General features: G+C 46.4%; 1 long non-coding RNA gene across 2 annotated transcripts; it reads left to right on the forward strand.

Moving 5' to 3' along the window:
* The first annotated feature begins 393 nt into the window (after positions 1 to 393).
* LOC134015504 (uncharacterized) lies at positions 394 to 23,942 on the forward strand. Of its 2 annotated transcripts, none has more exons than XR_009929130.1 (3): positions 394 to 876; positions 22,945 to 23,199; positions 23,320 to 23,942. It is a non-coding gene; the product is annotated as an uncharacterized LOC134015504 (long non-coding RNA). The 2 variants fall into 2 exon arrangements; XR_009929131.1 differs by having other exon boundaries at positions 394 to 679; positions 793 to 876; positions 22,945 to 23,942.
* Positions 23,943 to 27,628: the final 3,686 nt, after the last annotated feature.

Genomic DNA, 27,628 nt, shown 5'->3' on the forward strand with positions numbered 1-27,628 from the left:
CCAGTCAATGTTTAAAGGTTGAAATCTTTCTTTGTTCCGATAAGCTTGGAAGCTTCAGACTTCAAGTTTTTCTACAGAAGGTTTCTTACCGCTGCACACACACACGCACACACATGCACACACACTTCCATGTTACAGTGAGCTGTTCTCATCTTGACCCTGTATTGACTTGCACAGTTCGAGCTTCTTAATTGCTGCATCAGTATTTGTGAGTTGGTGTTTACTTGGCTGTGCCGAGCTCGTATTGACCTCCCAACTGTGAAAAAAGGGAGTGGAAGAAAGGCTGTCTCGAGTTTTTATGGTTTCAATCATGTGCACAATTAGCTCAACCGAGACACAATCATTTAACGTTTGCGGTCGTATACATCTTCACATCAAGACTTGTGCCGACGTGAACGCATTCTTCCTCTCCATTCACCGTGAATGTGAGTGTCTGTGTGGAAAGTCCCGGCTGACATCATTCGATAACGCTCTGTTTAACCCAACGTAATTAAGCTGGGGCTGATATGACAAGATAAGGGCTCAGCACAACCTGCTTCTTGCTCAGGTTAGGCCGCAGGTGAGTCCATCAATCTTTCCCTACCACCTTTCCGATGAACTCACTCAGGAAGCAGCCTGAATCTCACGATGAGTGAACTTGAATAAGATCAGTCTGACACGCTGTCAGGTACATCACGATGTAAGACACAGAGGACTAGTTGTGTTTCCTTTGTCTTCGAAATCTTCCTTTCACCCGTTGTGTTTCAATCGTATCTTGAATTGATCCAAATGCACACCCGCGTTTACAAACAGAAATGCTGGACACACGCACACACACACACACACACACAGGGATCCCTACATCTCTGGGACAGTTTGCTACAACAGTATATCAAGGTATCAAGGACTGTGTGACGGGTGTGACTGTAACAGCCACAAGACACTAGCCGGCTATAACTAGGTCGGTCTCGCTAACTTGGTCACGCCACCGAACCTAGCGTTTCTGTCTAACCATTGGATGATGTTTGTGTGCAGCTGTGTTAGCCCGTAGCAACGGCCATCTACCATGCATGACGTTCCCTCCGTAGATTAGACAAAACCACCTTTTGTTCTTGCCTGTTACGTGTTGCTCGTCTTGATTGAAAATACATTTTCTATTAATTACACAAAACAGTCATTTAACCCCAGTCTGAGTTAAACTGTCCTTTAATCTCGGAGATGAAAAAAGAACAATACAGGCTGTTGTCTTGTCTTTGGAAATAATAACATCTTTATGATGAAAGATTCGGAGGAACAATATTGCAATTCATATGGACTTGATTGACGTGTGAACGCTGGTTTCAGTAACTCATTATTCTGTGTCTGTGCTCTCAAAAGGCAGCTCTGTCCACCTACACTTTATTAGTCATCTTGTGGTTTCGCTGTTGTGTTAGTTGCTGTGTGGAGTCTGTGGGTGTTGTATTGTGACCGTGTCTATAAGTCCATGTGTCAAGAAGTCTCTCTTAATCCATGTAAGAGTAGCTTCACTTGACCTGCTTAGTTTCTCCTGTTTTCCTGTAAGGCTCTGCCAAAACATGGCTTAAACCTGGTCTAAACCTGGTCTAAACCTTTTCTAAACATGGTCTACACATCTACACCAGCAGTACCGACATCTCGAACAAACTTCAAGCAGAAAACTTGCAAACACAATGAATCCTTATAAACACAAACGTTGCCAAATCCACAGCCCTGATCCTAACCCTTACCAACAACTTAATACACTCACTTCTTTAGATAGTGTCTGTCACTAAACTCATTCAAAACAAACGTCAGTTCATTCAAAAGATAAAAAAGCCCGTCCTTATCAGCTTCCGAAAAACTGTAAGCTTGTTTGGAAAAGTTTTATAGTCTTGTGCCTGTGTGTGGAAGTCAATAAAGATTTTTTTCTCTCTTCCCACACAAAGAGAGGATAAATAATGAAGGCTGGATATGTGCAATGACTTGCTCTCTCTCTCCGCCGCACACACACCTGCAAGTGGTTGGCATTCCTTGGCCCAGGGTGTTTGAGGTTGAACAAATATATAAATGTGTGAATGTGGCTCCAACACTGTTTCGAGAGTGTTGCAGGGCGGGGCAGGGCCTACACACCAAAGGAGCTAGTCACAAGAGGGAAAAGCCGCCTATTGAGGTTGAGTTAATGTGTTGTGAGATTAAAGTCAAGTTCTTGGGGTCGGGTGAGTAACTCCAGTAGGCACCCCCTCCCCCTCCCCCCCCCCCCTCCCCCCCCCTCCCCCCCCCTCCCCCCCACCCCCCCCCCTCCCCCCTCGATGCCACAGGTCGGCTTGCGAGTGTTTAGTCTCAGCGAAAAAGGAAAAACAATCCTTCTCTCTCCTTCTCTTTTTAGTTACGTCAAGATGTTTGGGGAGGGGGGCTTGAGGATGGTTTTTTGCCTGTTCTTTGTGTTAAAGTGTGGAAGGATGTAGACTTGCAGTTTATTCTAGTACTGGAGTTGTGAAATGTAGTGATTAAATTTTTTACTCAGCGGTTAGTGAAGATGGTTGAGTCTATGGGATTGAAACCATTCACTTCCTGTCGGTGTCCACAATTTTGACTAAATGCTTACATAGATGTGCAATTCTGACAACCATCAGTCAGTGACAAAATTATGTAGACCAAATGATTTTCCTCAGCTTACTGAGCAAACTGTTGAGGGGCAGAATTAAAAACATTTCACTGATGACATTGAAGCTGCACTCTTTAAAAAACCCATCCAACTTTTCAAAGTATTGCTCCAAATGTATTACATCAATGGGAAGGTTCTTTGCATTGAAGATGGAAGGCAAAACCAATTCACAACTTGAAGGCTGTTTTCTCATATTACTGCTCTCTCTCACACACTTTCTCTCTGTCCCTCTGCCCCTCCTACCTCTCCTTCAATCATGTTTTAATGGGTCACTACTTCAGAGACAGGCCCAGGGCCTGTGACTGTGTTCAGCGATGGAGATTACACAAGCTCTTGGCCGTCTGATTTGATGAGTTATTGAGAGATACGGCTACTCATTAACCTCACACACGGCCAATGATTAATCCCAGACCTTGACATGGACAAATGTGGATTTAGTTAATTAATTAGACGCACCAGTACCTCCAATGTGTACATGGAGGCTATTCATAGATTTCTCTCTAGGTTTGTAACACATTAACTCGTTTGAATCTCTATAGATCCTCACCTACTTTCAGTTGACGGCAGGTAACTTGAGACACACAGGCACGATTCCAGGATATGGGCCACATTTGAAACGTTTCTTCAAGATTCGACCTGCTACTCCGGTGGTTGTACATCTAAAAGTGTCGAGTTGAATGTGTCGTTTTGTTTCGGCAGTTATTTAATGGATGCACAGCCGCGACGCCTAAGGGTCACCACCCATCTCACGAACCCGTCATCAACTTATGGAAAACCGGGGTGAGAGGTCAGAATGTCGGCCTGTCTCAGGTCGCTCAGGTATTTAGATTGAACGGGCGCGCTGTCACAGCGGGCTAACGCGGAGATGTCTAGACGGTGACGGGTGTGTTTTGACTGGGCTGCGTGGCCTCATCTCGACAGTGAGACTTGGGTATCTCCGGGGCATTTCAATGTGAGGCAGACACGGGCTGACACACACGCCTGTGACTCTACAGGTGAGGTAGGAGGACGGGGGCTGTCTGGTTGTGTCTGTCTGGAGGTGAACCTGCTTCTCTTGATGTCTGCTTCTCTTGTGTTTTGTCTCCTTCGGTGCTTCTTGACTGAATTCATCACCAGGTTGAGAAAAACTGCGTTTGCATCAGGGCTAAGCAAGTGGGGCCTTCTCGTACCAGAATTCCCTCGACTCTGTGACTCAGTTTTTTGAATCAAATAAAACCAAACAGAAAGAAACCAATTTAGTTGATGATAATGTGATTTAATGCGAAACTGCGAAATCTATCATTAATTAATTTCAGTAATGTAAAAACATGAATGAAATTGTTTGGGTTTTTTTCAAGCTAAATGATGGGTGGTATTAAGTTCTGAGAAGTTAATACGACTTAGCTTTAAATCACTGAACAACCACCTAAAGGGCCAAATCATCTCATTTTATTTAATTGCTAAATAATTCAAGCAATTTGCTGAATAAAGTCCAATAAAAAAGAAATGGGGACTGCCTAATGTGTGTGCGTGCGTGTGTGTATACATGTGTGTGTGTGTGTGAGACTGCATGCGAGGACATGTAGAGGAATAAACATGATTAATCTGCAGTCTTTGCCGGTGATTTAGATGTCAGGCCCTCTTCCTTCTCTCCTTCTTGTAATTGAGTTGTGTGTGTGAAAACCTTGTCCTCCCTGTAATCTGGGCTGGTCAGGATGAAGCTGTAGCTGGGCTGTGATTGCAGGTGTCTGGGGGCCTGATGGATACACCCGGGCTAGAGGCCCGACCAGGTGATCCTGGAGACACCTGTCTCTGTGTGACAGCTCAAGAGTTCACCTCTCTCTGTGGTGACGTTTGGACTTGTAGCACACACCCAGAGCAGACTGTTGAGCTTTTCATTCTGTCTGCTTCCTTCTGAATGGACGGTGTTTGGCTGTCACTAGTATGTGAATGGGAAGATGATGAATAGAGGGTTATTAACAGTCATGGATTGGGACAGGTGTACATTGCTGTAGGTTTATAACAATACGTAGAAACAGATGAACGGACAAATAGAGAGGCACGTACACGAACCCACAAATACAAACACACAAAAAACAACTGAGAAAACCGTTTGTGTGTGAAGCTTCTGGTATGCATTGTAAAGTAACACGACACACCCACGAGAAGCCTCTTTTGATTGGTTTCTAAGAACTTGTTGGCTTTGCTTTCCTTCAACAGTTCAAATCTGTCATAGACTTCACAAAGATCAGAGATGAGACCTGAAACACAGAATGAAGAGACAGATGGAAAGAGACGGAGGAGGGAGAGATGGAGAGAGAGAGAGTGAGGAGGGAGGGAGGTAGGGAGAGAGATGGAGAGAGAGTGAGGAGGGAGGAAGGGAGAGAGAGAGAGATGGAGGAAGGTAGGAAGGGAGGGTGAGAGATGGAGGGAGGGAGCGAAGGAGCAAGAGAGAGAGAGATGGAGGGTCAGTGACAGGGTGATGTTTTCACCTCTGGTGGTTGTTCAGATGACAGTGTTCCTATAGAGTGGAAGTGACTGCTGCCTGTCTTAGACCGTAAACTTCAAAGAAACAGCAGAGCTCTCCAGCTAGTCACAATCCCGTCGTGACACCAAGCATGACGCTAGAGAGACTCACCGGCAAACACACATCCTACTTCACACCTGCCAAAAGTAGCCACATTCTCACTTTCTCCAACCAAAAGTGAATCCACGCTTATACACATATTTTGTCACGAACACAAAGTTCATTCACACCTCTCACACGTTCGTGTGTGTGTGTGTGTGTGTGTATAAGTGTGATGGGGTGTGTTGGTGTGTGTTGGTGTGTGTGTGTGTGTACATCTGAAGTGAATTTTGGAGTGAGTTTGGATTTGAGCCCTGGAAACATAGCCAAAGCCAAAAACAGATACACGCAAATACACACACACACACACTGTCCAGTATCTCATTGGATGATTCGTTATTTTCCTGCGGATGTGTTATCTTCTCCAGAGCAGCAGCGCTGTAGCAGCCATGGTGTTTGTGTGTGAGCGTGTGTGTGTGTGTGTGTGTGTGAGAGAGAGAGAAAAAGCCGGAAGCACTTGTCACCTTTCCCCTGTAAGTATCTATCTCTCCGGGCTCACTGCTGGTGTGAAAATATTTCACCTGAAAGGGAAAACAGGGTTATAAAATAGCTGTACTGAGGGCCACAGGATGAGAAAGTTATTCTTTGGGCAGAGTAGAACAATGCCCACTGGCAGCCGCCTCTGAAGAGACCCCGGTGCCAGGGAGGGAGGGGGGTAGGGAGGGGGGTAGGGAGGGGGGGAGGGAGGGGGGGAGGGAGGGAGGGAGCAGTCACCCAATGTTGAGAGACAGGTTCGCACATCACCCTTGACAGGGTAGAGTGCAGAATCATATCATTTCATCTGGAGAGAGAGGGAGGGGAGAGTGACAGACGGAAAGAGACAGAGAGACGTAGACGGATGAGATGGGTAGGAGAGGTCAACGTTGGAGGTGGGTACTATCAGGAGACAGAAAGAGAGAGAAAGAGACTTGGCAGACAGTTGTTTGTTGTAATGACTGTGCCACAGACAGAGGTCTAGACTTTGTGGAATTAAACATCTGGAAATGCGACATCTGGCATCTCATTAAAAGAGGCTCGGGTGGTATTCCACCTAGCACTTTAAACTCCTACAGGTTTTGCAATATGAAAGCAGTTCGGCATTGTTACCCTTAGAATGTCTTTGCCATAAAACCTGAGCTGGGTACATCGTTTACGCTCTCATTGTCTCCCTGTGATTGACAGTGTTTCCATGAGAAAGACAAACATACTCCTCTATACGATCATTAAAAAGTAATCGCGGCAGACCTGGTGACGTTGTGTTATGACACGGTTCACCTCTATCTTCCTGCTCAGAGAGAGCAAAATGGTGGGAACTTAGATACACGGTCTCTGGTCAGCATTGCTGTCAGTGGAAACAAATGAGGGCATTGTTCTCTCAATCACAGCAACTTCAAGATAGATACACGTTTGACATGTTTGTAAAAATAAAATAAAAAATCCTTCTGCGCATTTCAAAGGGATCCATTTTGAGGACAGGTCCTTATAGCCTGGTGACATACCTCCGAGAGCATTAGATGCTATTTCACCACTCAGAATCAGTACAGTAAACATCATAGTACTTACAAGGCACTCAGTGACTTTGAAAGAAACTGTAATTTACGAAAGGAGTTTTTTTTTTCCTTCATAGAATCACGAAAACCGCCGCCAGCAAATTCTTGTCACTTTGAAAGTGTTTTGAGGTAGAGAGAGAAAAATGACAAGTTAAATGCTAGGTGGCTGCCTCATAAATTCAGTTCATTCTTTCTCTCCCCTCGTACTCACTCACCTCGCTCTTTGAAGAGATTATAAGAGTACACAATACCTGGAGTGTCATTGATTTCCACCTGAAGTGCAGGTGGTTTGTGCTGTCTGGAGCCGTAATCACACGCAGGGTTTTTTTTATAACGACGATAATGATTCTCGCCGTGAATAACTCTGGATGCCCCTTGCTGAGACTCTCTCTCTTTCTTTCTCTTTTTCTCTCTGCTTGCTACACAATGCCACCTCTGTAACTCCTATCTCACCCCAGCGTTTTGTTTATGATTATTTTCTGCACTGCTGCAGCAGTAAACATTTAGCTTCTCTTTCCTTCCAAAGTCTGGATTTGTGGACGTGCTCCCTCAGAAGACGTGGGTGATAAGAGGACGATTGAAGTCAAACTATTCACCAATTCTCCTGTGCTACACAGCTCCTGACACCTGTGCTGTACTCAGTCAGGAAGAAGGCAAGCAGAATGTTTACAACCCCTGTGTCACGGCTCGGAGGCGAGTACAATGGCTCGTATTGTGCCGTAGCACAATGCCGCACTAATGTGCTTTGACAAGGCGCTGGCCCAGCATGGAAAGCTAGCGTCTCGGGCTGTCACCGAGATTATTAACGACAGTGACTCGTTATTCTTTTATTCTGACTACCTGGGCTTGTTATTGTGTGACTCAGAGTGTTGTGTCTGTGAGGCTGATAGGGGAATATCAACAGCACCTGGTTATGCAACGCTAGAATGCCTTTCCTTGGTCCGGGTGTATGGGATTGGTTGGTTGGAGTTGGAAGATGGTGTGTGACAGAGCAGGTTGTGTTTGTGTTAGTCGTCATCATAAGGAGTTGTGTGTGTTTGTTCACCTGGCTTGGATACAATGAATCCCCCTGTACGTTGTACTAGGGCCTAGCCCACTACTAACTGCTCTGGTGTTGGAAGAGTGTGTATGAGCTAAATCATCTGGGTAGACTACTGGGATTTGATATTAGGATTAGAGGCAGCTATCATCTCAATACCCAACTGTAACAACACCCATCACAGATCAGCTTGGGGATTGTCACTCAAACTCGCTGTTAATGCGACGCTCCCTCTCTCATCCCAACACAGTGAGAAGAGATGGGGGGATTAAAGTCACCCTGTGTGATGTTGTGTTAGCATGAGAAGATGTGTGTGGTGGGGGGGGGGCACCATCTTTAATATGTAACCTCAATAATATGTCATGTATGGCGTCGTAGGTCTCTCAGCATTGGTCACTGTCCCACTGTCAGTTGAAAAAAAGTTATTAGTCTTCAATTGAGTAGAGTTCCATTTTGTCCTCCATATTGTGGACGCCTTGGCGAATACATCCTGGTAAATATGCACTGACGGACAGGGAAAGAAGGATGGCTGTTCAGTCCGATAACACCTTTGGGCTTCTCGAGCAGGGTCACGAGGCTGTGCTAGCTCCACAGTGTTCCTCACAGAGGTCTATTTCAGGCCACATCACTGCAGAGAAAGTGACAACCGTCTCCACGCTAAAATCTTGCTCCCAGCCTTCCCGTGACATTTCAATTCCATAAAAACGGAGAGATAGCGAGACAGACGCACAGTCGTAGAAACCACTTGTCACTCCGGCTAATGTGTCCGTGTCCGGGTGACAGGCTTCAGCGTACGAAGCCAGCCCTAACAGCTCACCGTGCGTGCTAGGTTTAGCCAAAGCGCACCCCGAAAACATAGGCTAAAACCGAAACAAAAGGAGAACCTCCCCTATACGTGGAGCGGCAGTGGAGGACTCCTGTGTCAGGAGATGCGTCTCTCCGCCACTCTACCCTGTCATTACGTTCCGCCGTAATGACCTCCTCGGCTCCCAATCACAGTCCCCCCCCCCCCCCCCCCCCGATTCTGCCGTGCCGGTGACAGAAAAGCGTTTTAGCGAGGCAGACAGACGCACGTCTGAGGCCTGTTTCTATCTCTCTCAGACCTCGGGTTGGCGGTCGCGGTACTTTGTCACTCTTGTAAAGTTTCCATACGGCTCCAAAAAGTTGTCCCATAACTGATAATGGAACCTTGTTGTTTACCCTCATGTGAAAGTTTGTATTTTATCTTGTCACACCTTTTATATTCACGCAAGAACAACCAGTACTTGTGCTGAGACTATGGTAGCCAACAAGACATTGGTAGAGAAGATAAGGAGGGGAGAGGGGGAGGAATAGGGAGTTACAATTAGCAACAAATCAAATCAAGGCCACATTGTTGGGTGATGTCGCTTCCGTCACGACCGCCTGTATGAATTATTTGTGCTTCAGTTGCGTCCTTATTTATTATTTGTTTATCCCTGCACGCCTGGGCGAAGGTGTGAGGTTTTTGTTTGTGCAAATCGTTCCTTGTTTTTTTCGGGAGCTGTCGTGCGATGCTGCTTGATAATGGGTTCGGGAGTGGAGGGGTGAATCACGACAGGCAGAGGTAAACACTGAGGCCTTCTGGGATAGGTACCAGAGTCATACTTCTCTGCTGTGGCCTCCTGTTCCCTCCATCTCTCTCTCTTTCCATCTCTATTTCCCTCTCTCTTTCCCTCTCTCTTTATCTCTCTCTTTCCCTCTCTCTTTATCTCTCTCGTTCCCTCTCTCTTTCCCTCTCTCTTTCCCTCTCTCTTTCCCTCTCTCTTTCCCTCTCTCTTTCCCTCTCTCTTTATCTCTCTCTTTCCCTCTCTCTTTCCCTCTCTCTTTATCTCTCTCTTTCCCTCTCTCTTTATCTCTCTCTTTCCCTCTCTCTTTATCTCTCTCTTTCCCTCTCTCTTTATCTCTCTCTTTATCTCTCTCTTTCCCTCTCTCTTTATCTCTCTCTTTCCATCTCTCTTTCCCTCTCTCTTTATCTCTCTCTTTCCCTCTCTCTTTATCTCTCCTACACATACCAAACTAGTATGTTGTCAGCTGCCCTCTTACACACTCGTACTCCCCCAATCATGCACACAAACCCCCCCCACCCGTGTACGCCCTCCACCCACACACACACACAATTCCATTACTTGTCCCTCGCACAGCCCCACTCCTAGGCCCCTCTGTGATCTGGGCCTTGTTGAGCTGGGTGGCCCTCTTCTCTATTCCTAGCTAGTCAGGCGAAGCCATCCAGATTGATGAACTCCTTAAGCTGGTCTCTGGGGTCACTCTGCTAGCTAACACTGTAAACATGCCGGACTCAGGCTCTGCACTGTGTGCTCAATGGCCCACAGGTACATTATTGATGATCAATACCGCCAACCAGAGGATTAAATGGGACTTGAAAGGGATTTCTCTTTGGGCTCGAGGCGATCAGGGAGGTGGCTTTGTGTCAACTGGGGCTCTGTGTGGGAGGAAAGGAAGACGTTCTGTATTTTAGGAGGTGAAGTGTGAGTCCTTCAACCTTCAACTGCACTTTGAATCGTTCTGTTCTTTGTGGTACCACCTCGCAACACACTCCACAAAATTGGTTGAGAGATTTGCGATGATATTTTCATGAAACCACATATTTTCTTTGCAACTGTGCAGGCTGTTGTTATTAACTGTAATCTTCTTTGTGAAGAGTGATTGTGAAGCAGCCTTCTAGACCGGACAAAGAACCAATCAGACCAGAGGGCAGGCAGATATAGGAGAGAGGTAAAGGGGGGAGGAAGATAGGAGGAGAGAGGTAAAGGGGGGAGGGAGGAGAGGAGAGAGGTCCTATTCCTGTACTGAAGGCCAGCATCAGTTTTGAGCTGTTTCCCTTCTTCCCCGGTCTCCTATTTGCCGTCTTGGCCATTGTTTGAGGAGAACAAGAGAGAAGGAGGGAAAGAGAGAGAGAATGATAAAATAAGTGAAATTTTCCCACTTTCCCACATATAGTCAGGTGGCTGAGCGGTGAGGGAATCGGGCTAGTAATCCGAAGGTTGCTAGTTTGATTCCCGGTCATGCCAACTGATGTTGTGTCCTTGGGCAAGGCACTTCACCCTACTTGGGCAAGGCACTTCACCCTACTTGCCTCGGGGGAATGTCCCTGTACTTACTGTAAGTCGCTCTGGATAAGAGCGTCTGCTAAATGACTAAATGTAAATATAAACTGTCATTATAACCAAATACTGTTCACTCCATCCCTGTTTTCTGACCTCTTCCATTACCTCTTCCATGACCCACCAACATCATACATACTGTCTGTTTTTCTCCAGATGGTACGTTTGTGTCTCCATATAAACCTGTTATTGTGTTGACAACAGTGGATATTCAGACTGAAGGCCAGGGCCCCGTTCGTCGTAAGGGTTGAAGCTAAGTTAATCAATTGTCCCTTTAGCCCGTTAACATTAGCGAGATGAGTGAGAACAGCAAATATCGGTTCGTCAACGGCTGATCCGCATCCAAATCATGTGGTTAATTTCAATCAGGCTAAACTTATCAGGGAAATTGCACGTGCACGTCCTACTTCAAAAGGCAGGAAAGGTCGATCACCAAAACCGTGATTTTCTAACGGTATGATGGCGGTGATAGGCTATTCTCGCCATCCGAGCAAACTATTATAATGAGTCTCTAGACAATAAGCATATTATCATGGCTAAGTCAAACACCCACCGCTGCCAGAGCAAAACAAGCAGCTTGGGAAAAAATTGCCGATAAACTAAATGCGAAAGTTTTGGGGAAATGTATAGGCTCATCTTAAGTGCCTCATTACCCCAATCAATCAGATCACATTTCTTTAATTGTGCCTGCTGGTATAGGCTTAATGGAAATTAATAATCGAATGAGATCTTGCTAGCGAAAATAATGATCTCAACTCTTTCAGAATAAGTATAGGCTAAATAAAAACAAGGCCAAAGAGTATCTAATTGATACGAATTCATAGACAATTATGAGGATATATGTAGGCTACTTGCGCTTATATCATGTACTATATATGTTGAAGGATTCAACGTCTTTGTGTCTATTCCAATATGTAATGATGGTATCCAATGACACAAATCTGTGTTCTAGAAAAAGTGGTCTGGAGTCGCAGAGGTCCGATAATATCAGCTTTAATGCAGCAGTTGGAAATCAACAAGTACAGAGCTCTGGGGTTGTCTACGTTTCCCTACCCGCAACATAGTTTGGGCTGGTTCACGAAGTCCAACTGGCTATCTGTCCCTCCCGAGCATATATTTATACAGTGCAATTGAAACACACAAGTATTAAAAAAGGGTTGAGCTTGTTCTCTCGTGCATCAGGGAGTTGTTCTTGCCTACGCGTCCCACCTGCTCGGGTGCCGTCTCCACCCGGTTTCAAGGTTGTTTCTGAAAATGAAGAGATAGAGACACAAAGAACAGCCTGCTTCCCACACCTAGTGTGAGACCCAATGTTTAAGCCTGCATGTAGGCCTATGTGTAAATCCCTCTTTGATGTCATTGACTGGGACATGGCCAGGGAATATGATGAATTGATTCATCAGCTGGTTAAGCGCCAAGTACACTTTTCTTACAGCAACGCATGCTGCGGCTTTGCCAATGTGTTCTGCATCGCCTATACTGTATAAAAATGTAGCCTATAGCCTACCTGACGTAAAAAACCTCAAGGATATGCAGTCTGAAGCACAGTTAAAGTTTCAAGTAGCTTTATTGTCAATTTCTTCACATGTCAAGACATAAAAAGGAATCGATATGACGTTTCCCAATCTCCCACAGTGAAACATATAAAAAGCACAGGCACAACAGATAAGACAAGACATTTCGTAAAATATAGCGTTACATATTCACATACAGCAGCATAAGCTCATAATAAAGCATAACGCTTGCTGCGGCGTGTGATATTTGCAATGTACGGCCCGAGAAGGTCTTGCAAATAAATGAGTCCATGTCGGCTGAATCGATATCGCTCAAACAAGAACTCATCCGTGTGAAATAAAGGATCTTGGCAATCGCGAAGAACTCTATTGGTATGGAAAGCTAATCGAACTAAATTATAGCTCCTTGGTCAACTGGGTCTTCAAAAAGGGAGCTGCCATGTTATTTTCTGGGGGTGTGGCAAGCTTATCCAGCTACACTTACGTTAGCCTGCTCTGGAGCAGGTTAGTGCTAATTGATATGTTACTATGGTGATTTATCGAAAGTTGCTTCCACGAACCAAAAAGAGGGGCGTTTTTTATCTTAGCCTGAAAATTAGCTCGCTAAACTGCTTAGCGAGCTACGACGAATACCCCCCAGGTCCGAGCGGTGATTGGCTCACTTCTTGTGCTCATACTTTTTGAAGGTGAGGGGAGATGGGAGGAAGGGAGATGGAGAAAGAGAGAAGAGGGAGGGGGGGAGGAGGGGGAAGTTCTATTGCAGTCATTAGGAACAGACACAGTATCTGTATGTGTCACTGCCAGGATTATAAAGTTTCCATGTTTTACATTTCTTTAACCTGCAGTATCACTCTCCCCCTACAGCTTGAACATCATCTATATGATCCTATTAATGGTGCTGGATGTCCTAGGGTATTGAACATGCTGGAAAGATCCCTGAAGAATCATTACTGTGTTATTATTACTGAGCTCTTACACCTACCCCCTGGCAGATAACTGTAATAGTTCAGAATAAAAGCCCAGGACATTTGCTTCAATAAAACATTGTAAACCAGCCTCTAAATAAAACATTACAAGCCGTCCTCCCTGCTCAGAAGCATCTTCCTGTCAGTATAACTTATTTTAGAGTTCTCTTCCCCTGGAACAGATTTCATGTTCCAAATGAGGGGGGCTGTCGCTGTCTTGGTGTGTGGGGTTGCATCAAATTCCCCTTTTTTGCTCTGTTAAATTGCTGCACCAGTCCACACTTGACCGGTGGGGATCTCATTCTATTATGACTGTAACTGTTAGCTGCTCCTGGCATTCTCTAATCCCTGCTCTCCTCTCTCTGTCCCCCCCCACACACATCCCTTGTGGTGTGGGGGGTTTGAGTTGTCAGCACCTGCCTGGTCGTCGGTCAGCCAACGCTGGACCTGGTCGCGAGTCTCCCGGTCCTGTCCTACATCTATAAAGTTGAATAATGGATTTTGGTGTTTTAAAAACCCATCGACACTGTATGACTATGTTTAGCCTGTGTTCTGCTCCTCTCTCCCACCAACCGTCTCTGGAGGAGGGGATCCCTCTGAATTGCTCCTCCCAAGGTTTCTTCCATTTTTTTTTCTCCTGTTGAGAGTTTTTTGGGAGTTTTTCCTTGTCTTCCTTGAGGGTTTAGGTTGGTTGAGGGGCAGTTCTATGGGCATATGTGAAGCCCTCTGTGACATGCTTGCGTGTAAAAAGGGCTATACAAATACATTTGATTTGATTTGAGTGTCTGTTCTCCTTTCTCACCGCTCCCTCTCTCCCTCCCTCTCTGTCTCCCCCTTCCCTCTCTCCCTGTCTAGCTGTCTGGCCCTACCTCTCTTCTTCCATCCCTCCCTTCCATCATCCCTCCCTCCTTCCTTTGTTCATTGTGACAGAAATGACTGAGAGGCTAATCTGCTGACTCCCAAATTGCCACTCCCACACTGTCAGGCGACAGCGTGTGTGTGTTTAAAAATTACACGTTCCTACGGTCACGTGCGAAACCTCCCTACCCACAATGCCCTGGGGCGGGTCACATGTCCAACCTCCCCAGGCTACCCTTGTGCTGGTTTGAACACAATGTTTATCAGAAGTGAAACCCGATTCGCTTCACACACACACATGGCCGGCTCGAATCCATGCCCCAGCAACGTAAACAAACATGACAGTCGCTCATGTCAGAACTGTTTGTGTTTTCATTTATACTGTATTTCAGCCCAATATTTATTTCCTCGTACTTGATAAACATGGAACTGCTCAGTATTTTACGTCCCTTGACAATTCTCTGTTTGCTCTGTCTTGACCCGTACCCAAAACAAACAGGAGGCTAGATTAGATTATGTTTAAACTGAAACCTGACTGGACATTCCATTGTTCAGTACATGTGACCTTCGACCCCTGTGCGTGTGTGTAAACTTGTAAAGCATTATTCATAGAACTAACTACAACTACTCCCTCCTCTCTTCCTCCACCTCCATCCCCCATTCTCCTCTTCCTCCACCAACTTCCCCTCCAACCCCCCCTCCCCCTCCTCCCCCCATTCTCCTCCCCTCCTCCAACTTCCCCTGCTCCACCTCCACCCCCTTGTAATCTTCTTCCTCCTCCTCCAACTTCCCCTCCTCCTCCTCTTCCTCACTCCTCCGCCCCAGATGTAAACATTTGCTCAGGGAGACAGCTCGAGTTGGACACAACCTGCAACGAAGAACGAAAAAAAACTAAAAAACAATATTGTCGAGGCACAAACGCCTTCCCCTGACCTCCATTTGGTTTCCCAGACAGGAAGGTACAGTACACCCACATCCATAAATACAGAACGGGACAGATGGATGGGTGGTGTGTAGTCTTATCATCCTCCTACATCAGCAACAGGGGGAACACTGGCTTGCCTGGAGCTCAAGGCTCTGTTGACACATACTGTCTGAACCCTCTCCCATCGACAGCCTCAGGGAGGTGGAGAGAGGGGGACACGCCACAGAACAACGTTTAAAAGCTGAGATTGATTACAAGATGAGGGTAACTGAACAGGGTGTCTGTCATTACATCTTTCTCACCCTCAGTCTACTTCCCGCTCTCCTCTCAATATCTCCTCTCTGGATCTCTTCTCTTTCTGCTCTCAATCTCGCTCGTTCTCTCAATGTCCTGTCTCGCTCTCTTCTCTGTTCTTCTTTTATCTCCCACATGTTCACCTTGCCTTTTCCACTTCAAAACCCCTGAAACTGTACTTTCAATTATTCTCTGGAACTCTCTTTGTACATTCTCCCGACACAGACACGTATAGTATCTGATACAGCTTAAACTAGTGTTCAGTCTGGTGTGACCACGCAGGAGGGAGAGAGAGAGAGAGGATGGGGAGAGAGAGAGAGAGAGAGAGAGAGAGAGAGAGAGAGAGAGAGAGAGAGAGAGAGAGAGAGAGTGAGTGAGTGGGAAAGTGAGAGGGTGGGGAGAGAGGGAGAGAGAGAGTGGGAGGGAGCGGGGGAGAGAGCGGGTGGGGAGAGGGAGAGAGAGTGAGAGAGTGGGAGGGAGCGGGGGAGAGAGCGGGTGGGGAGAGGGAGTGAGTGGGAAAGTGAGAGGATGGGGAGAGAGGGAGAGAGAGAGTGGGAGAGAGAGAGTGGTAGAGAGAGTGAGTGAGAGGGTGGGGAGAGAGGGAGTGGGAAAGGGTGTGGAAGAGAGAAGAGAGTGGGGGGCCTGTTTCCTGTCCCTGGGCCATGCGTTCAGCCTGTGAGTGGGTGAGCCGGCCAGGTCGTAATGGGGCTGCCTATGAATGAGGCGGTGTGACAGGCAGATTACAGCGTGCACTGTATGAAAGCCACCTATTTTACCCCCCACTGACACGGCGCTCTGGGCCCAGCTTACAGGCGACATCGGGGGCGACGTAATGATAGTGCTCTGAGAGAGAGAGAGGGAGGGAGAGAGAGAGAGAGAGAGAGAGGGGGGAGAGAGAGGGAGAGAGAGGGAATAGGTAGTGGGACAAAAGTAGGAAGGGAAAGAGAAGGAGAGAGAGGAAGAGAGAGAGACACAAAGGTAAAAGAGTGGGGCGGTTCAGCACATGAAACAGACAACCCTAATGGAACATTACTTTGGCTCAAAAGAAAAAGGTATGAAAAGAAAAGAGAACCATTTTACCTCACCTTTCAGGAGATTAATACTAAAGGGGCTCACCTGCTCTCCCTTCGATTCTTGTCTATGTGCCCACTTGAAAGAATAACGATGATGCGATTCCGTACTTACTCCAAGGTGTTGGAGCGATAGATGGAGGGAGACGTGTCAGTAATGTACCAGGCCACAGTACCTGCATGTAAAAGGAGAGTGACTTATTTATCTTTCCTCAACACTTTTTGGTGCCAGTGAGGCCTCTGTACACACATCATACATTAAGCTGAGTGCTGCGTGGGGCTTTTACCTCAGTGCAATCGAAGCTCTCTGGGAGAAGTGGGCGACACCCCTGTAGCTTTATGGACTGATTCAACTGTGTGGTGTTTCAGAGTTTTTTTCTCGTGCACTTTCTTTGTTTGGTTGTTTCTTTCCCTCTTCCTTTCCTTCTTTCTGTCTTTCTTTTTCATTTCCCCCCCATCTTCTGTTTGATCATTTCTTTCTCTTTCTTTCTCTCTTTCTTTCTCTCTTTCTTTTTCAGTGTGTCAGTTCAGAGCAAGTTTCTGAGAGGAGGACAGAGAGCAGAGAGAGGATAGGTGTGGTCCGTTTCCTCTCGTTTTTAAACGAGTTAGACGCAGGCTCTATTTTTAGCGTCTTATTCTGGCCGAGCGGGGAGGTGGCAGCAGGGCTGAGGTCAGTGTGTGGGCTAAAGGTTGTGTTTACACACAGAGGCTGTGGGAGACGACAACAGCACCGCCCGTATCACACAGAACCTGGAGGAGTCAACACTGTTGCTCTGGGATCCAGGAATGTCATCTTTTCACAATATATCGTTGTGACCTCATCGTTTTCTCGATAAGGCTGATAAAAGCTACCGAACTGGCAAATTCCAGACTTCTGAGACGTGTTTTTTGGTATTTGCGGTGGCTTTCTGGTTGGGCTGCTGCAGCCCTGGTCTGCAGGCTGGCCAGGCTGCAGGTTCCTCTGGCAGGGCTGTAAACCAGCAGGAGACAGGATCGATGGCTGAGGACCTTGCTGAAGGCCAGAACATGGGGATGCAATCTGAACTGAGCTCAACTCTGTGATGAACGGTTTCTAAGGAGTACATCGCCCCAAGGCGACACATTCTCTAAGATATTCTACTATTCGCCTGTACGGATTTAATGTATTGACTTCGGTATCAATTATGCCCAAAATGTGGTGTTGAGTGTTCTTAAAGACACACAACTTGCTTGATCTCCCAACACATATTATCGTATGGAAGCAAATCAGTGACATGTTTTGAATTTTAAAAGGCATTGAATACGTGATATTGAAATGCCACCAAATAGTTGGTTTTGAATTCACCTCTTTAAAATTGAAATATGAATTTAATTCAACGGAAAATACATATTTTTGGATATGTTTTTGAATGACATTTTCACCTAAAATATTTCTAGCTCAAATAATTTGAGGATTTTGACCGGATTCACATTCTATATTAAAGAGGTGAATTCAAAACCAACAAATTCGGTGGTGTTTACATTTCAATATGAAGTATTCAATGCCTTTTAAAATTCAAAACATGATTTTACTGATTTGCTTCCATACTATCATACTTCTTTTTTTTTCCAACTATTTTATTTTGAGCCAAAACTGCTGACACTGTCATGAATAAATTGTAAACATTTTCTTAAAATAGCAGGTTCTTCAAAACCAAAAAAGGTCTGTGATGCTGTTGAACTGACTTCTCCCCAGGTTGCCTGGAGGACGTGTCTGCTAAGCGTTAGCGATGAAGGACTGGTTCATTAAAGACAATGTGGATCTTGTTAGCCGAGCCACGCTGAGGAGAATCTTTCCACGCTTTCTCGGCTGAGTAAAACATATGAATAAGGTAGAGGGGCCCTTACACAGAAGAGGAGAAGAGGGCAAGAGAGAAACGGAGGGAGAGGGAGAGAGGGAGGGAGGGAGGGAGGAGAAGAGAGAAAGATGACCGAGAGAGAGAGAGAGAGAGAGAGAGAGAGAGAGAGAGAGAGAGAGAGAGAGAGAGAGAGAGAGAGAGAGAGGAGCGCTTGTTTAGCAGCGACTGCTAATGGCATGTGTCAAAGAGATAAGGATGTGTTTGGTGCCAGGCGAGTACATCTACGCAGCTTTGATGTGAGACATGGTATGGCACAGTACTAATGACCTACCCCACACTCCTGCAGCACAGTACAACACACCTACACACACCTACACACACACCTACCCCACACTCCTGCTACACAGTACAACACACCTACACACCTACACACACACCTACCCCACACTCCTGCTACACAGTACAACACACCTACACACATACACACACCAACACACACACACCTACCCCTACACAGACACATGCACACACCTACACACCTACACACACCAACACACACACCTACCCCACACTCCTGCTACACAGTACAACACACCTACACACCTACACACACCAACACACACACCTACCCCTACACAGACACATGCACACACCTACACACCTACACACACCAACACACACACCTACCCCTACACAGACACATGCACACACCTACACACAAAACACACACATGAACGTACACACATCTACATACACCCACACTGACACCTGCACACACACACAGACACACCTACACACAAACACACCTACACACAAAAACACCCACGCCCCTGTTCTGCTAGATCTCCCCAGGTTGCTCCACACCCCAGGTTGTTCCACTCCCCAGGTCCTAAGTGCCCATTAGGCAGGCCCGCACTCAAGGGGTGTACAGATGTCATCTAACATCATGTGCATGTATTCATCCTTGTCTGTATGAGAGAAAGCTGTTGAGACAGTGCTGGGGCTTGTGTGGCCCCTGGGGGTTGTGGCCCCTGGGGCTTGTGGCCCCTGGGGGTTGTGGCCCCTGGGGGATGTGGCCCCTGGGGCTTGTGGCCCCTGGGGGATGTGGCCCCTGGGGGATGTGGCGCCTGGTCAATGTGGCGCCTGGGGGTTGTGGCCCCTGGGGGTTGTGGCGCCTGGGGGGTGTGAACACTGGTACTCGATAGGTGGGTGTTGTTTTGAGGTGTATGTTTTTGTGTGCGTTTGAGGTGTGTTTGCGTGTGTGTTTGAGGTGTGTGTGTCTGTGTGTGTGTTTGCGTGTGTGTTTGAGGTGTGTGTGTCTGTGTGTGTGTGAGCTACGGTATATCTTTGATTGTGTGCACATGTGCATGTGTCTGTATGTGTTGAAATTAAACAGAGAGAGGACACGTCACATGCCATTAACAAGAACAAGATGGCCATCTGGACACCTAATGCATACAGTTAGCACACATGGGGTGGAGGGGTCTGTGAGTAAACCACACACACCGGCATTATCTGATATGATATTTACTGTAGGCATGCTTGTATAGCTCTTGCAGTCTCTCGTAAGATTAGATGTAAGACCTTCTCTTTTCCCTTTCTCTCTCCATCTTCTTACTGTAATTCCTTTACTATGTCGTGTTCTATTCAAACTATCGACCCACTTCACCATCACATACTTTCTCCATACTTCTCTAGTTTTACCTGTAAGACTTTTACAACAGTCTAAAAGACAGATCTTTCTGAGACAGATCTGTCTCTTTCGATGAAAGATCGAAAGAGAGGGAGGCGAAAGCAGACAAAGGAGAGAGAGATTGACTAGACTGATAATTAGAGGAGAAGAGAGGGAGCAGGCAGCCAAGAAAAGGAAGAAGAAAAAGGAGAGATAGATTTAAGAGGGGTTCGAGGGATAACAGAGGGGGGAGTCAGACAGAGACAGGCAGAGAGAGAGAGGTGACAGATGAGAGGATGAAAGATGAAGTGGCATGGAGGAATGATAAGTGTAGCTTGAGTATGTGTACTGGGTGTAGGATTTATGGCCCCCACACGCTTTGGGCAAAATAGTTTGCGAATTATTAAACGGCTTCAATTAAAGTAATAAAAGAGAAGAGGGAGACCGCCCTCCCCCCCACCAACTCCATCCCTCCATCCCCCCTATGATTTATGAACGTGTACATGTCTGACTTGCCTTCTTTCCACACTCCTTCCATACTGTCCCCTCCTCGCCTGCCATCTCTTGTTTTTTATAGACTTTTACTTTGATTACCCCCCCAACTAACTTTTGCAGCCTTGATAGTCTCTGAACAAGGCACGCTCTGCCAGTGGTTCTGTCTTTTTATTGTTCCCTCCCAAGACTCTTTTAGAGGGTTTCTTTAAACTTTCTTAATGTATTGCCCGGGGTTCAATATGTTTTTATACAGATGAAACTTGTGGTGAAAGGAAATGCTAAAATTATAAAATAATATAACATGGTGGGAATCCTGATTGGATTGCTGAGAAGTGTGTGTGTGTCGGTCTGTGTGTGTGTGTGTGTGTGTGTGTGTGAGTGAGAGAGAGAGAGAGCAAGCGAGAGAGAGACAGCGAGAGAAAGAAAGAAAATAGCAGAAAAAAAGAACAAGCATCCAAACAGATATCCAAAACGACCTCCCAGCCCTCTCTCCTCCTGCCTCTGTTGTGAGATGTGACCCCCTCCCTTCAGAGACGTCCTGAAAGTGAACGCCTCCACAGCCCCGCCCTGAGGGAGAGCCCATCCCCATGCCCTCCAGACCATGGGATCTCTCCTGCCACCCCACAACCCCACACACACACACACACCCCTCCCAGCCCGCTACAGCCCCATCACATTCCACCGTGTAATTACAGGTTCCAGCCGGACAACCATCTTTATTTATGTACTCTCCTTTCTGGCCCAGAACCACTGACCGGTGTGTGGTGTGTCTTTATGTGTTTATGTGTATGTGTGTGTAATTAGTTTGGCTTCGGGAGTGTAATATAGAGCCACGATATTGCGGCGTTTACGGTCTGGTTTAAGGCCGTCGTTTGGAGGTTATGGGAAGAGGTTACGAGGGTGGCCCGTGGCCAGAGCGCCTTGCATATCTGATTATAATCACTGTGGACTCTGGGGGAGGTGGAGGAGGAGGATGGATCTGCAAGTGGACAGCACGCGGTAATGATCTTGATGAGTCCGAACTGCAGATTGAGAGTGTTGTAGATGGGAGGAGAGAAGTTAGAGGGCAATGTTAGATAGAGGTCAGAATTAGATGAAGAGTTGTAGATGCCTTGAGGCCGTGTTAATCTCCTAAAACAAGGACTAGACTTTAAGATAGCGGATCATCAAACCGCCTTTATCACACAAAAAAAACCCTACTTTCATTCCCACACGTAGACAAGCCCACTAATTCAGCGTGTCTGTGAAGTGACACATCATCTCCAGACTACTTCCTGTCGGGGCACACATGCTAGCCAATGGGATGTCAGGCTGCCAGTGACCTGTCCAATCGGCATGGTGCTGCGATGGCTCTGCCAGGAAGTGGATCAAAGCGGTTGTGGGGGAGCAGCACTGTGCCTGATTGGTTTTGTCAGTCTTCGTGTCACAGCTGAGATCAAGCAGCAGGATGGAAAAACCAGATAGCAGAGATAGCATTGTGGACCCTACCATGAAAGTAGCTGAAATGGCTGTTAGAAATTCAATTTTCAACACATTGGCATGAAATGACACGCATAACACACAAGGTAGGCCTGGGTCTCTGGCTGAATGTGGCTGTTTTGAATCTGGTGGGATATTAGTGAAGTGGGCTTTTTCTGCATGTTTTCTCTTTTTTGTGGTACGACTGGATAAATGGATTCCATCAGCAGCAGAGGATATTGTATTTTTTGCAGTCTGGCACATGAGTTCCCTCCACTATAAATCATTATATTTTCACTGGATAAAAGTATTTCTGTTTTAGAAAGCTTTTATCAATTCTGTCTCTTCACATCTACGGTTGTGATGAATATGTGTTTTTTATTCAAAAATATTGAGAGGTTCTGAGTTCTTTTCGCACCCGTTCTTCTTCATGTCTGAACACGTGTTAGACGTGAGACACACATGGACAGCCGTCTAATCGGCAGTTGGTCGGTCAGCCGCCTTCCACAAGCCGCGACCTCTCCTTCAGCCGAACGTTCAACACAGGCTGTGACATCATCGACACCTTTCTGCGTTGTGTTTTCACAGAGCACACACCCTTCACAAGTCTGACACTCAATATATTCGTTTACATAAAACAAAAACCTTACCTTTCAAGCCCCTTCCCCTCCCGCTGTCACAGGGGGTAATATATTAGCCTCACTTAAAACTTGTGAACTTGTTCTTCTGAGGGAAGGGAAGGCGCCGCGCTGGGCGGCCTTGTTTTATCGGGGTGTCAAAACTTGCATTGATTGAGGGCGTGATTGAAAAGCACACAGCCTAAGGGAGAAAGAGAGCCAATTGAGGCAGATTCAAAATATGGGTCGCAATGTGTGTGTGTGTGTGTCTGTGTGTGTCTTTTTTTTTTTTTCCCCACTAGTGCAAGCTTCCAAACCGACTTAGACTGCAGCGGTACAGCCAAGAGAACCCAAGTGAGAAGGGGAGCAGAGACGTGCCCAGGCGTGGAGGTATTTATAGCGTTGAGAGCGGCAGCTCTGCGCTGCTGCTGCCACCAACCAGGACCGCTTTCCCTCTTACGGGGGCCGGGATGCGGTGCTTACCGAGACAAAAAGGAGGGGAGAGAAGTAAAATGAAGGGAGTGTGAGGCACGGACGGTTTCCCCGTGATGGATTACGTAGAGGACGCGAGGCGCGAGCAGAAATGTGTCACGTTCGGGAGGAGAGCGGGAGATAACTTTTTTTTCTTTTTTTTTTTGACTTGGCGGGCGCGGGCTCTCTCTCGTGTGGCTCGTCAGCGGGTGCTTGACTGCAGGATGGCCCGCGGTAATGTGCAGGCACGAGGGACGACCCCCAAGGAATGAATTATACGTACCGGCAGGCTCTTCTCATCCCCATTCTCTGCTCCCTGGCTGCTCTCCTCTGCCCCACAGCCAAACGCCTCGCGGCTTACCGAGAGCTTTAGGTAGGCAAGCTCACGGTAAAAACGCAGGATTAATAGTTCTCTGAAACAATGCTGGTGACCTCAGATGGGGGAGAAACGTGAACACACACACACTCAGATACACACACTCAGATGCACAAAGGCCCAGGTACAATAAACACACACACACACACACATGCAATACATTCAGTTCATCACAAAGTGAAGCTGTCAGAGCTATGTCTTTTGGTAGAAGTTTGGTTTTGGGATTTTCCAAGACTGCAAAGGAAGGAGAGTTTGACGAATTCAGGTCACCCTCTCCAGCTTGGAAACACATGCTTTTCTCTCTCTGTATCCACACATAGACATTGCCTCTGACCATTTAACACTGAACCATAATGATTGGAAAAGATACCTTTCCAATGGCATTTTAATTCACAGTTACAAATTCTTTCTCCACACACACACAGATACTAAATGTTTTACTTGTCATTGATTCTGTGTTTGATGAAAGTTCAATTGAAGTTGAAATTCCACCACCTGCTCATTATCCTACAGAGCCAACAAGTTAAAGCAGGTATCACATGCAAATTCAACTGCCAAAAGAATGTTGTTCTTGTTGCAGAGCCGGCCAACATTGTGGTGAACATGACTCAGTCGAGAACTATGCACTTGAGATCAACGCTACTGTGTGTTGTTACCGTGGATACGACAAGTCAATAAGACAACCTGCCTCAAGTACAAAAGGATTGTCGATTACTTACAGCATGAGACATTCCAGTAGCCTAGTGTCAAAAATATATTTCACTAAACTATCTTCGAGCGGTTAGTAACCTTTCCAGGCACTAGCCTCTGGGTTAGCCTTACAGTACACTATATGGGACCTACACAAAATATAACACTGCTTTACCTGACACTTTTATCCAAAGCGACTTACAAGGGGGATATTTGAACCTGCAACCTTTTGATCTGCAGTCAAATGCTGTAACTACTGAGCTATACCCAGTAAAACAGATCAAAGGTGTTTCTTGATCGACACTTTTAACGTGCATGTGACTAAAGGGGAGGAGGAGGAGGAGAAAAGGAGATAATGGGAGAAGAAGAACGCAGCGATGCAGCCTTGCAGCTGTTTAGAGAAGAAGAACGCAGCGAAGCAGCCTTGTAGCTGTTTAGAGAAGAAGAACTGGTCTGTTAGTGAGGGGCGGAAAAGGCACTGAAGTGTCAAATTACGTCAAAGCAAGGATACATTTCACTGTAGACTTAGTATGTGGGAGTTCATTGTCTTCTCTAAAAGGCAACAGGATGTGGATCTCAGATTAGCCAAAAAGGGTTAGCCACAAACGAGGCTCCCTTACTGAAGCGAGGGCGTAAGATCAATATGTTCCACGTTTAAGCAGCCAGTGGAGTTGTGTTCTCTGGTCTTGGCTCTTCTCGGTCCAAACCCTCAATCATCTTAGTGGTTGACAGGAAACTGTCTGACTGAACAATCAACAATCTCACTAGATTTGATTTGTTCTCTGATTGGAAGATCTGATAAGGGCAACTGTTTCAGCTTATCAGATGACGCTTGGACACACACACACACCCACACCCACATCCACAAACACACACACACACACACACACTAACACACACACAGAAGGACCTCCCTGCAGTTGCCACATCATGTGAGATCAGGCAGCTGATTTCTGATCAAGTGGAAAGAAGAGAAAGAAAGCGAAAAATAAAAGGAAAAAGTAGTAAAAAGCCGTCCCCGCAGATGAAATCAAAGCCGGCTAATCTGCCCTGCACGGTGACAGTTCAGCTGAAATGAGTTATGCTGATACGCTGTGATCTTTTTTAAAGTACGCCATATCACAAACGGAAACCACCGGAAAGATTTAGAATGTCAATCCCATTGACAGGGAATATCAAAGCTTCTGAAATGTCAGATGTGTGAAGAATCGCTCAAGCAAAAAGGTGAACCCAACTCCTCTCAGGCGTCGACGATGAAGCGCCACTCTTCCTAAGCGCCACTCTTCCTAAGCGCCACTCTTCCTTATATATTTTTCGTACTAAAACCTTTCATTGTTTGATCCCGAAATGGATTCAGAGCTCTGATTCCCATCTATACTGTTCTGTAGGCTTGTTCTAAACATTTAGCAGAAAGCCATTGTCTGTCTGTGTCCTTGGCAGGCAGCCTAAGTCTCCTGGCTGTATTTACATTTACATTTAGTCATTTAGCAGACGCTCTTATCCAGAGCGACTTACAGTAAGTGCAGGGACATTCCCCCTGAGGCAAGTAGGGTGAAGTGCCTTGCCCAAGGACACAACATTATTTGGCACGGCCGGGAATCAAACTGGCAACCTTCAGATTACTAGCCCGATTCCCTAACCGCTCAGCAACCTGACTCCCCTTAACATTGGGACCACGTTCTCTGTGCACATCCCTTAGCAGTGCTTGTAAGTGAATAATGATAACGTGTTCTTAGGGGGGATATTGTGTGTGTATGTGTGTGTGACATGTATTTCTGAAGGTCAGTCTTACCCCTCACCCCCACCCTATCCCTCTCTCCTCTCCTCTTTATCTCCCCCTCCTCTCCCCTCTCTCCTCTCTGAATCCCTTCTCTCCTCTCTCTCCCTCTCTCCTCTCTCTGTCCCCCTCATCTCCCCTCTCTCCTCTGAATCCCTTCTCTCCCCCTCCTCTCCTCTCTGAAAAATTACATCCAGAAGGCTAGATTCTGCATTCATATTGATTTATACTGGCTCAAACTGTACACACACTAGCTCCCATGCACACAATTTGGATATTGTATTTTATCTTAATTGGTCAGCTCAAGCGGTAAAGCAAGCCTTGCCTGGCCACTAGCAGCGGCCATGCCTCTCTTTGTAACCCTGCCAGCGTGGATTCAGGGACTGCAATCCATAATCAGCCAGGCACTGCTTTGAGGTTTTGCATAATAGAGGACCTACTTTCAATGAGCTGCAATCAGTGGTTGTGTGTGTGTTTATTTTTGTGAGGCCTAGACTAGGTCTTTACCCAAAGGGCAGAGACACAGCGCTCACCCTGAGGATGGATTCAAACAGGCTTGCATCATATCCAGCTCCGAATTCGATATCCTGACTTGCTGACACAAAGGGCAAATGCCTTCGTTGCAGTTAGCCAGATACCCGACCTGACTGTGTGGAGGGAATTCACCCAGAAACAATCCCACAATTCCCCAGGTCCCATGGACCACCAGCTTTACCGCAGGCTGTGTGCAGAGTAAACACTGGTGGTTTCCAAGCAGCAGCAGTAGCACGCCAGGTGTCCGCCATCTTGTTTGTCCTCCTAAGCCTGTAATGTTAGTGTGGTGGAGGCATGCTTGACTAGTAAATAACACAGTTCAGCGGCCTCCTTCACAAAGCACGGTCAGGAGAAATAAGTGTATCTGATTTCCGTGTTTAGCCAGCATGGATAAACACTCAAACAAACACGAGCCCTGGTGGAAGGCCTCAGAAGAGGAGAGAGAGAGAGGGAATCTCGCCAAGCACTACAAGCCCTTGTGCCTTCCTTATTTACTTGTTTTTGTGTGTTTTTTCTACATCCAGAGCGTTTCAAATTATCCCCGAGCCAACTACTGCCGACATGCTGAACTGTTCAACCTTGTCAATTTCCCCCCTCGTCTCTAAACAAACAGTTGATTGTTGTAGCGGGATCAGAGATTTTCAAACATCCCAAATTCCGCCCGTTGTTTTGTTTACAACGGTTATGTGGTAATAGAAATGGTTTGGGCTCTGCTATGTCCTTAGGGAACATTAACAGAACCAAAGAATATGTTAATCTCCCTGGTCACGGCTAGGAAGACAAACACACAGATATAAATCAGTTGGAATGGACGAGGTGAGAACAACACAGAATTCAAAAAGAAGGTTTTGTGAAAGACTGTTTAATAAAACAGTTTCAACTGTAAAAAAAAAAAAAAAAAAGATAAAGATATCATCATACTGTGCTTAGAAAGAGGAAACATGAGTTATGTTGAGATGAAAGATGATATCATCTGATGATCACTCAACATCTTGTGATCATGTCTGCTGACCTACTGCTTAAGGATGTGAGTGAGGTGTAAAGCCTGCCATCTCCACCCCTGATCCACCTTCCCCTTCTGGGTTGGAGCCCCTTGATGTGTGACCTCAGCGGACCGAGATCCTGTCCATCCACCCAA

This window comes from Osmerus eperlanus, unplaced genomic scaffold (assembly GCF_963692335.1).
Source record: "Osmerus eperlanus unplaced genomic scaffold, fOsmEpe2.1 SCAFFOLD_158, whole genome shotgun sequence".
Classification (NCBI taxonomy): domain Eukaryota; kingdom Metazoa; phylum Chordata; class Actinopteri; order Osmeriformes; family Osmeridae; genus Osmerus; species Osmerus eperlanus.